Here is a 12,271-nt window from a genome sequence, read left to right as displayed (position 1 = left end):
GTTGTCATGGAGAATGTGTACGCTCTTGCTCAACATTCCTCTTCTCCGGGTCTGAATTGCCCATTTGAGTTTTTTCAGAGTCTCACAGTACCTGTCAGCGTTAATTGTGGTCCCAGCGATCCAGCTCCGACGACGAGGTGAAAGAAGAGGTTCATAACTTTCTGAACAGCATGGCGACGAGCTAATACGACATGGGCATATAAAAACTGCTACATCGTCTACAAAAATGCATCGACAGAAATGGTGATTATGTCGAAAAATAGCTAAATGTTCAAGCTGTAAACTGATGTAAACCATTGTAGAAATAAACAGGTCTATGTACTTAAAAAATAGGAGACCTTACTTTTGAGATCACCCTCGTACCTACGGTTCTTTGAAATGGTGTTAATACGAGTCCTCATCAATAACAGAGGCCAACGATGGAAAAACGTTTTTGCTCAAAATACCTTATTCTTATGTTTTTTAGAGTGGGAAATCCAAATATGATACTTAAAAATTATACCACCCACCATTCTTCAGATTTTACAGTAAAATTTATTAAATTAAGCGATTTTTTAAAGAATTTAGCAGTTTTTATTTAGGTAAAATAATTTAAAAAGGAGGTTAATGAACGTAGATGACGTTGGTAGCACTGCTGAAAAACATTTGCTGGCAAAAAAGTCGATTCTGTTTTTGTATTAACATATAGTGTTTTGTTTACTGTCAACCTGTACATGTGCTCAGTACAATGTCTAATCGTGGTTGTAAAACCTCTGCTGACAGTTTTTGTTATATTTGTGATGAATTTGTGATTAAAAAACACCAAAGAAAAATTACAGGCTTAGTGAAAAAGGTTTATTTATCATACTTTTGGTCTAAACTTGGTAATCGAGATAAATCTTGGGCGCCACATAAGGTATGTTATGTGTGTGTGTTGAAGATCTGAGAAAATGGACCAAAAAGGAGAACAAAGCCTTTATATTTGCTGTCCTGTGATATGGAGGGAGCCAAAAAATCATTCCGATGATTGCTACTTTTGCATTGTTGATATTAATGGTCATAATTCGAAAAACAGGAAGGTAATAAGCTACACTAACCTTCCGTCCCCCATCCGACCGGTAGGGCATGGTGTAGATTTGCTGGTTCCTGAACCACCAGATGATTTAAATTCTATTCCAACAAAAGTATTTTTTGATGTAGAATCTGATTTAGATGAACCAGATGATGATGAATTCCATTGTAATAGAGAAAGTCTAGAGCCCAAATTGCTTACTCAGACCGAGCTTAACGATTTGGTCAGGGATCTGGGCTTAACGAAAGAGAAAGTTGAATTGATTGGCTCTAGATTAAAAGAATAGAACTTCAGTTGGAACCAGCATATACATGTATAGAAAGAGACAGCAGCAATTTTCCAAGTTTTTTCAACAAGAAGGTCGTTTAGTGTATTGCTCCAATATTCCTGATCTGATGAATGAGTTTGGTTTTGATTACAAAAAGGAAGACAGGAGGCTGTTTATTGATTCATCCAAAACTAGTCATGGGAAAACGCTACCAAGGACGCTGGAACACCAACATAATGGGTGACTACGGCTAGTCACTTCACCTCGAAGTTCAGCAAGCGATTCATCATAGAAAGAAGCTTCAAAGAAAATAGAGAAAGAAAATACAAACCAATTCCACCTGACAAATGAAACCTCTATTTACACATATCATTGTTTTAAGTAGCTTACTGTAAATACAAACCATGCTTATGTTGTAACAAAGCGTTTCATTAATTTCCTCGTTTACTGTATAGCATAGGTTTTTATGCTATATAATAAAAAGCATATTGCTAGAAAACTATGGGTGATACAAAAAACTAAGGCTAGATTTGGATTCAGCTCATGAAAATCTATGTAGATGCAGCTATCAAAGTACAAAAAGTTTTTCAAAACTAATTTTTCGTTGGCCTGTGTAATTAAAAGCCTACCACTACTGCCTTCTTTGACCTGTGAGCTCACAAGCGATTATGACACCTGAAATGTTACCCCTTTGCACTGAGAAGAGAAAGTCATGGGCAGCGATATGTACGTATACACATGGCTTAAAAGTGCAATGCAATGGGGGAGCTGTCATTTGTACTCAGGTGGTTCACGTGAAAAGAGGTCCGCACGACGGGAACTGACAGTCTTTTAACGCGGAATGGTATTGGAGCTGCACGAATGGGACATTACATTCCGAAAATCGCTAGGGAATTCAATATTCCGAGACCCACAGTGCAAAGAGTCTACCGAGAATACCAGATTTCAGGCATTATCTCTCACGGCGGATAATGCAGTGGCCGACGGCTTTCACTTAACGACCGAGATCAGCAGCGTTTGTGTAAGTTGTCAGTGCTAATGGACAAGCAACACTGCGTGAAATAACCGCAGAAATCAATCTGGGACGTACGACGACCGTTAGGACGGAGTGCAAAATTCCGCGTTAATGGGCTACGGCAGCAGACGATGGACGTTTGCTAACAGCGCATCACCTGCACACCTCTCCTGCGCTGGTGACCATACCAGTTGGACCGTAGACGAGTGACAAACTGTGGCCTGATCAAATGTGTCTCCACTTCAGTTGGTCAGGGTAGGGCTCTAGTGTGGCGCAGACTCCACGAAGCCAGGAACCAAAGTTGTCAACAAGGCGCTGTGCAAGCTGATGGAGGCTCCATAACGGTATGCGCGGACTGGGTCCTCTGGTCCAACTGAACCGATCATTGACTGGAAATGGTTATGTTTAGCTGCCCTTTGCAGCTATTCATAGACGTCAATGTTCCCAAACAACGATGGAATTCTCATGGATGACAATGCGCCATACACCTGGTCACAATTGTTCGCGATTGGTATGAAGAACATTCTGGACAATTCGAGCGAATGATTTGGCTACCCGGTTCGTCCGAATGATCCAATCAAACATTTGTGGGACGTAATAGAGAGGTCAGTTCGAGCACAAAATCCTGCACTGGCATCAAGTTCGCAATTATGGATGGCTGTAGGGTCAGCACGGCTCTGTATTTGTGCAGGTGACTTCCAACGAGTTGTTGAATTCATGCCACGTCGAATTTCTGCACCACGCTAGGTAAAAGGAGGTCCAGCACGATATTACCTCATGACTTCTGTCACCTCGTGTATATAAAACGTCACCTGTATATCCATAAAAACAATTAACTATATTTTCACCATTTTATGGCCTGAAATTCGTACTTTGGCTTCCACATTTTTCAGTTTTCTTTGTCATGGAAGTTGCGTTGGGAACTGCTTCAGCGAAAAGAAAGCTAGAAATATTTATTTTTTCAACATTGTATTTTTTTTGGTAAAGATTTTCTGAAAATCTTCAATACTTTGTTCTTCTAAATAATTATCGAAGTAGATTTACCACAAAATGATCAAAAATATTCGGACTAGATTACCAGTGTAAACAATCAAAAGCAAGAGCAGACTGAATAAATTCAAACTGCACGCAACCAAACAGCGCAAGGACTGCGCGGGCTCGGATTCAAGCAGCTCTGAAAACTATGGAGAATATTAAACGCTCTTTCTTTTTGAGAGGAGCTCAGAAGTCACCCAAAAAGGATTAAACGTTGTAGTACCAAGAATATTCGCAAAGCACAAGCGTAGAAGAAAACAGCAACCAACCATTGTTAACGATGCTATTCATTTACACAAATAATAGCACCATTACCTGTTTCGAACCGCCAGATTCATCTTCAGGCGGCTATTCATGTTTATATTACACTTTTTGTTGTTGTTCTTTGATGTTTTCCCCTCCTGTGGTGTAAGTTTCCTGGTGTGACGGTGCCATACAGGAAAAAACGACATGAGAAACGGCCTGTTTAACGGTAACTGTACCTGACAGTGAATGAAAACAATGTAAACAAACCTTTGAGGTAAAACTGCTTAATTATACAAATGCCTGGTGTGTGTTCTTTCGGACACGTCTGGGTTCGAATCCAAGTCCAGTACAAATTTTCACTCGCGGACGTTGACCTTTCCTTTCCTTTCTTTCCTTCTCCATCTTCCATTTTGCATAGAACTGTTTAAGTTTTAAGTTACTTACGTCGCAGTTTCCGCGTCATTATGTTGCAGTGTTGGATGCCTGTGTTCACGAAACAACAAAAAGCACTTTGTTGATAAATAAATACGCACATAGTGTAGACTGTACAGCAACAAACGCACGCACACATACGCACACATACGCGCACGCACGCGAGCACGCACGCGCGCACGCACACATGCACGCACGCACACACGCACACACACACTGAATAGGTTTTGTCAGATGGAAGACAGTATACAAAAATCTCGATATGACAGATAAAACAGGGCCAAAGCATTTCTCACTCGCACACATACGCTCACATACGCGCACATTCGCGCACATACGCGCACATACGCGCACATACACACACATATGCGCACATACGCGCACATACGCGCGCGCGCACACGCGCGCGCATGCACGCACACACTGAATAGGTTTTGTCAGATGGAAGACAGTATACAAAGATCTCGATAAGACAGATAAAACAGTGCCAAAGCTTTTCACACTGGGGATGTTACGATATGCACAACCACGATCATTTTTTAAGCTTGTTTAAGGAGTTGACCACCCACTTTACAGTGTATTATTCCTTCAAGTTCGTGTAAATAACCCATCACAGTTCAGAAGGAACAATGATATACATAACTGCAATGCCAAAAGAAAAAAACAGTGTTTATTATTTCACATTAAGGTTGTTTTTGGCATGAAAAGAAATGCACAATGCTGCCACAAAAATTTTAATCGCATACACAACAATATAAAATATTTGACACGCCACAAAGTTAAATTTCAAAACAAACTGAAAAAGTTTCTCATTGTCAATATCTCTCTCTCCATAGAGGCAAAAATCTATTTATGTAACATTCAAAAAATGGAGGGTAGGAGTTTCTAATTCAGACCTTGAAGTATGAATGTAAAATGACACATTTCGTATCATCACGATTACTCGTGCATATAATCCCTGAAACAGAAAAGTAACTGAATAACTAAAAAGCCCTACTACGTCAGAGTTACGACATGTCTTATGAACCAAAATAAGTGGACAGTTTTATGGATAATTCAGTGCATCTAAATGACATTCGTTATCCCTCACAAACTACTAGTCTCGTTCTAATGCTAATCGTTTTTGTAATACAGTGATTCAGCTATGTTGAAACACGGTGCAAGGAATTGAAACACACAGAAACAAAAATCACTAGAAAATTTCCAAAATAAAAATCAGACAGAATGTTAATGTGATGCATATCAAGTGATCCATTTTGATTAGAAGATTACAAAATGAAAATGGGTTTGGTCTGGGAAAAGTATTTCGAGAGTTATCAATGTATGTTTGTCGATGTTTTAGGTAACTAATAGCAATTAAAAATCGTGTTTAAGTAAAACTAGTTACGGGTATCCAGAGGGTGATTCGATTCAATACCTCATTTGTTTCAGAAAACATTCTACAAAGTTTCAAGATTAATATAAGCATTTCTCTTGTATAAGGATTTTCACATGGCCCAACACAAGAAAACAGAAGTACAGTAAACATGGACTCTAAAATGTATACCTTGAGAATTATGAGCACTTGTTCATACTCGCTAGAGTAAAACGCATATCTTTTACCGAACAACTGATACCAGCTCTTACACTACACATGTCAGAGCTCATATTCACCACACAATTTTTTATCGTTTTGGTCCACACTATCTCCTTCCAAAACGTGGAAATCAAAAAGCTTGCAGTGGAAGAGTTTTGTTTCACAGTATCGAAGAAATGCTCGTTGCTTTTAAGGTATGTATTTTGGAATCCGTGTTTACTAGACTTTTTTGCTTCGAAAGATTGTTCCTGTCATATCCCTAAGTACTTCATTCGCCCTGGGACACCCTCTGTATATTTTTTGAGCCATCGTGGGTTTTTCTCTGCTCGCATTCTAGCCAACCTTACTTTCGCCAAACTATCTAAGTCGGTTTTAGCACATGGCTTGTAACGCCGGAAATGCATATCCTCCTATTTCCATTTATTGTACTATAAATTTGTTTTCCTTATTTTTGTTACCTGAATATATAACATTTCTGTGTCTTCGTATATTGTAATTGTTTTACTATTTGTATATATATATTTATGCATTTATATCGATGTATACTTGGTTTGTTTCGTAAATATTATTTGTATTTTTACGCTGGGTCTTGCCTAGGGAAAACTGCTATCGAACGATTACATCGATAGGTCGTGTGAAGAATCAAAGTGGGTAGGATCTTTGGTAGTGTTAACTCGGTCGCGTGGAGCGCGGGCTGAGCAGAGAGGGAGTCTGGCTGGAGTAGCGAGTGAAGCAGGTGTGTTGTGTGAAGCTCCCGCGAGTTGCCGCGCTTTCGGGGTTTGGCAGCATGTAATTGCGCTCGACTCGCGATGATAGTTTCTGACATGGTGTCGCGGACGGGAAGCATTAGCTGGCGCACATCAAGAGCCCGTTTCGTCTGGTGACCGTGTCGAGAAGAAGGCGCGCCAACATCCAGCTTCTGCAACAGCGACGGCCGACAATGAGTGACTGTCGCCACCTCCTCGATCGACGGCTTCAAACCTTCAATCAACCAACAAGGAAGACTGGAAGCACGTAAAGTTTTAGAACTGTATGGCAGACCTCAGCTTTTCAAACTGTACCATTTTCGTAACTATAATTACAGCAACTTAGCGTGAACATTTGTTGCTCATTGTCCCAATTGCATTACCAAGCAGGGTCCCTTCCTTTTCCGGAATGAATCCGAGTGTCGTTGAAATTCAAACGCCAGCATTAAAGTACTATAATTCGATTTCAATGCTTTAATTTCAAAGTTCAGTTAAAGTGTTCATAGCTGGCCACAATATTTAGATTACACAAGCACAAATTAAGAGTGCGAGTTTTGTTACCGTATTTTAGCTTACCTGTGACTGCAGCTCAGCTTGGTACGTACTAAATTTTACTACTGTTAATTGTTCAGAATCATTTAATTCAAGTTCAAAGTTAAATCTCTTATTTCTAAATTGCGTAGATTCAAGTAGCTTTTGAAATGATTGTTGAGGTAGTCCAAGACTAACCGTATTTTACTGAATTTCGATGTGCTTCAGAAAGAAAGCTCACTATTAACTTCAGTCACTAAATTAACTTTCGATTTTTCGGTTTCATTAATTCTTTTGCTAAATTAAGTCAGAGTGTAACGAAATTTATTACTTCTGACAAACTTTCAGTTTTCACACTACACGTGTCAACCTTCAGTTGCCACGCTTCTAGTGCTAATTATATGTGTAATAACCTTTCTTTTTCAGTTACTATAGTAATTGTCCTTAGGACTGGCGACCGTAATTTCCCCCAAATCTCAAATATCTAATTACCGCTAGTTGATTGTTAACGTAACGGCCGCACATTTACTTTCTTTATTAACTTTACCCCTATTTCAAAATTAATTTCCACCAGTTTCATTAGTATTTTTCCTTTCATTGAGATGTAACCCTTTCCTCCCTCTTTACCGACAAATTAACCTCGGTGACGATTGCTTTTCCAAAATTCCCATTAGGTACACGCGATTTCATTTTTCACTGTCATTAAGGTCGATAAGTGAGGGGGAGGTTACAGGCTGGGAAAATTATCTTGTCAAGAATGTTCACCACAGTATTCTTGAAAACAACTTTGTAATCTATATTCTTCTCTGAATCTAAAACTCTTGTGGAAAAATAAATTTCTTCTTTCCAGAAACAGAATGTCTTTGGAGACTACGAATCTTTCACTAAATCGAAAATTCTTTGAGAGTTTAAAGTTTTCTTACAGACTAAAGTCTTATCTAAATCTAAAATATTCTTTAAAAATGGAATTTTTCCGGTAAACCAATATCGTCTCCAATATATGAAATGAAAGTAATGAAGTGTAGCAGAAATGTAATTCCCGACGAACATGACGTAACAACTGAGGACCACTGAGTAGACAATATGGAGGAATTCTGCTGTCTTGGAAGCAAAATACCATAAGACAGAAAAGGCAAGAAGAATATAAAAAGCAGGCTGACACAGACAAATAGGGCCTTCCTGGCCAAAAGAAGTCAACTAGTATCACTTCTTAGCCTTAATTTGAGGGAGAAACTTCTGAGGATATACGTTTGGAGCACGGTACCATATGGAAGCGAATCATGGAATGTGGAAAAACCGGAAAAGAATCGAATAAAACCGTTTCATATGCGTCATTATTGTCGTGTGCTGAAAATTAAGTACATTGATAAGAAATAAGGTCCTCAGCAGAACCACTGAGGAGACGAATATTTGGAAAACACAGAGTACAAGGAGGGATATGGTGATAGAAATAGTGGCACAATTTATGTTCTAGCATATTTTGTTAGTACAGGTTGCATACATTCAGTGTCAAGCATACATTCAGATAGCTTAAAACACTCACCTCCCCTTTACGATAATCCTTCTTTGTAATAAAGCATACTTCCAACGTTTGAGTATCACAGGTAAACAGTATGCAAATCACGTAACGAAATTTCAGCCACAAATATCTCATAGCGCTAAATGTACCCAAGGCCTTGAATGCACCGACGTTTGAGAACAGAAACAGTGCCCTCCGCACAACATATCGATGGCGAAGTGCGCGCCGTCCGCCGACTGCAGGGAAGCCCTTCCGCGCCAGGCAGGAGAGACCGGTGCCCACACCCACACCAGCCATACCGGCAGCTGCATTCCCATCCCCGGCATCCAAACACCCACTGCACTGAACGCTCAGAGGTCAGGGCAACTGTCACCAAGCAGTCGACCAATCAATTTTCTTGGGAGCAATATTCGTCCAATGCAAACACCCATTATACTGATTCCTCCCATGCAACACCCAAGGCCGCTTCTGTTGCTGCTCGCCCAGCACACTGGCCACTTCGCCAGTCCCCGCTGCCACGAGCAGGGTCAGACATACCGGCGCATTCCTTGTACCTAACCGCCCGGCACAGGCTGAGCTAATCGGCAACTTCCGGTCGCCCAAGCCTCATGACCACTTCTGCGGCCAGCTGTGGTGCACTGCGAAAGAAACAGCTGCAGCTTGGATGTATAAAGTAGCTCTAACCAATTCCACCTCGACATAGACACCCCCCCCCCCCCCAATTTAACACACTGGATTGACATTCGGGAGGACGACAGTTCAATCCCGCGTCCGGCTATCCTGATTTAGGTTTTCCGTGATTTCACTAAATCGCTTCAGGCAAATGCCGGGATGGTTCCTCTGACAGGGCACGGCCGACTTCCTTCCCCATCTTTCCCTAATCCGATGAGACCGATGACCTCGCTGTTTGGTCTCTTCCACCAAATCAACCCAACCCCAACCCAATTTAAAATATCCACTTTTCCCAATCCGAGACAGCGATGCTGCTGACAATACATCCTGAATTTCTCACACGAAATGTAGATTTGTTCCTTTTAGATGAGTTATTTTCGAAGATACAAGAATTCGGGGCACACACGCATTTGCATATCGCTAAAGTATCGTTACTTCTTGCGGAAATTCTGTAACAGTGTGGCATAGGCGATATTTCCTCTGAGTGGTCTCTCATCAGGTAAAAAGAGATCTGTTCTAATTAGCTCAATAGCTGTTACGTTCTGCACCACAGGACTAGAATATTAATCTCATTTTGGCTCATGATGGCGTGCTAAGACCTACCTCTGTCACAGGATGCCTCCTCACTTTCTCTCTTAAAGTAACCAAATGCCTCGCCACATACGTAGTCTCTTAAGGTAAAAGGACAGAGAAGTCGTAAATATCAGGTTTATATTACGTATCACTACGTAAATTCGGTAATACATCTGATTTTATTGCTATGGTCGTCTCTCCATGTCTAGGTGGGAGACTGAAATTTAGTTAAAAGATATAACCTCAAGGATTACTGCTGCCACTGCTGAATCATATCAATGGTACCCTAGCCAACGCTTCCACCCGCCCAGTGGTACATCATTGATACCAAATTGATAGGCTAGTTGATTAAACTGATAATGAGTCACTCTGCGAGTAATTTTTTTTTTCAGCAGCCAGAGTACACTCACCAGGTAGCTGAAATGGGAATCCCTGGAGTAAACACGATGTACTTTTCAAGGAACACTACTGAGAACTGACATTTGAAGCTGACCACAGAAGGATTACATCGCCAGCGACATATATTTTATGTAAGGACTGTGCTACTAAAACCGCAATCATAACAATTGCTACTGTCACCCTGCATAAAAGTGGTCTTGGATCTACAGACACAGACAAAAGACGCTGACAATATCTATGTTAAAAACTGTACAAGCTTTATAAATTGAGGTATGATATTGCTTCCAACTGAAGTGTTCTTCAACACAAATATCGCGACATTGAATATAGATGTTGATCACAGGGTGTGTTTTAACAGACTGAAAGTGGATAAGCTGAAATAAAACCACCTTTATCACCGAATTTAGAAAGTGATTCGGCTAAGGAACGTGATATTAAGCCAATATTTGGAACTCCCTCTTGCCATTGTTAGATACTTCCCACGCTAAAAAACAGTATTTGTAATGCATTCTATCTTGATACCAATAACACGATGTAACAATGGTTATGTGATATATCCAAGGGGGTATAGGCGATGGTGGATGATGATTGATTGAGCATGATCACATACGGTAGATGGTGTGCTATGTGAGGAATCGCTTAAAAATGGATCACTAGACTGACGTGTAAGACATGTACAAAATTCTGAGACCAACACACTGGCTTTTGATATCTATAGTGTTTCATTTTCTGGTAGAAATGCTGTTGCGATTTGGAATCAAGTCTCTCCATGCAATCACACTCTTGTGTTGGATCCTATGGACATGTCGCTTAGTGATTACAGCCACTGGTGATTCATATTCATGGCACTCTCATATGTCGAAATGAGTCACCTTCTTTGAACCTGTGTGATAAGGACCCCATACAGTAAAACTCCAGCGTGGCTTTAGACAGTCCTTCTGTATCTTGTAACCGTTCCTCAGTCTCTGCCCTGCCCTTCCTGCAACTTCGGCCATCTGATAGTTCCACTGTACGCCAGAACTGAGTGGTAGTCAGAGGGTGCTATGTCTAATACCTTCTTCAAAGTGAGCTGAGTTAATGCGACAGAACCATGTTTTGGCCACTCGGTGGGTATGAGAACATGTTGTCGTAGCTCCACCAACCATGTGCAATGTGGAAGGCTAGTGCCAATCGAAGTTTTCTCCTGCAGTACAAGGTTGTAGAAAAGATTGTATGAGCAGATATGGTGGTGTGTCTTATCGGAAAAGTTAGGAAGACTCCACGTCAATGGGAACTGGAAGAAGGACAAGGAATTTGCTACTGCATTGTGGTGCATCCCCAAACTACAAACAGGTACTGCAGTCTGAAGAAGATTTGCATCCCTTAGGGAGGATTCATGCTTGCCACCCAAACATTCTATCCTTATTTTTCCATCCAACAGACAAAAACTACGAACTATAAAAACTTCACTAACATCACCCAGTAGATGACTTGGTAAGGTACTATCAGATCCCTCTCTTCCTCTATATCAAAAACAAATGCCATCTGCATGCTGACATCGAGCATATGCGGCAAACCTATTAAATATACAGGTATTGATTCATTGGAGCAGGTAGCCAGTGCACAGACTAATGTAAAGTTCTGCCACTTGTGCTGTAGAGGGTCCATATCCCACAAGCTATCAATCGCAAGAGAGGTTCCCTGAGTTGTTCTTTCATAAGCAGTTTGATACTTTTTTTCTGCTGTAACACATCCAAGCAGTGTATAACTACAGCTTAATACACCGCCATACATTTTATCTTTCCACCATGATTTCGAGGTCTGTGTCACGTGCTAAACCAACAGTAACATGACCAATCTATTGGCTATCACAAAGCTGGACATCACGTGATGTAAACTATGTTGCTCCCACAACACACAGGATGGATGAAATAAAAGACAGAAGCAGTGTTTCTTATTAACAAAAATGTGGAAGACATTGCAAAATGTGGAAACTGGAAGAGTTTGTGGCACTGTCGAGAGTTTCCAAACAGCTGCCTGAAGGCAATGGTCTAACCTCATCTATCAAGTGTTGCATTTCGAAGAGACCAAGAGCATTGATTTCTTACATTGCAGCCATGTACAAGATCACTGTTTTGGTGCTAGCCATCCCCCAGAAGGTGTTGCTCCCACTAAGACTCTGTGCATCTCAAACAGTTGCTGTCAGTCAATGACTATGTGTTAATGAAC

Source organism: Schistocerca cancellata, chromosome 1 (assembly GCF_023864275.1).
Source record: "Schistocerca cancellata isolate TAMUIC-IGC-003103 chromosome 1, iqSchCanc2.1, whole genome shotgun sequence".
In the NCBI taxonomy this organism is placed as follows: domain Eukaryota; kingdom Metazoa; phylum Arthropoda; class Insecta; order Orthoptera; family Acrididae; genus Schistocerca; species Schistocerca cancellata.
Note: the sequence above shows the minus strand (reverse complement) of the source record.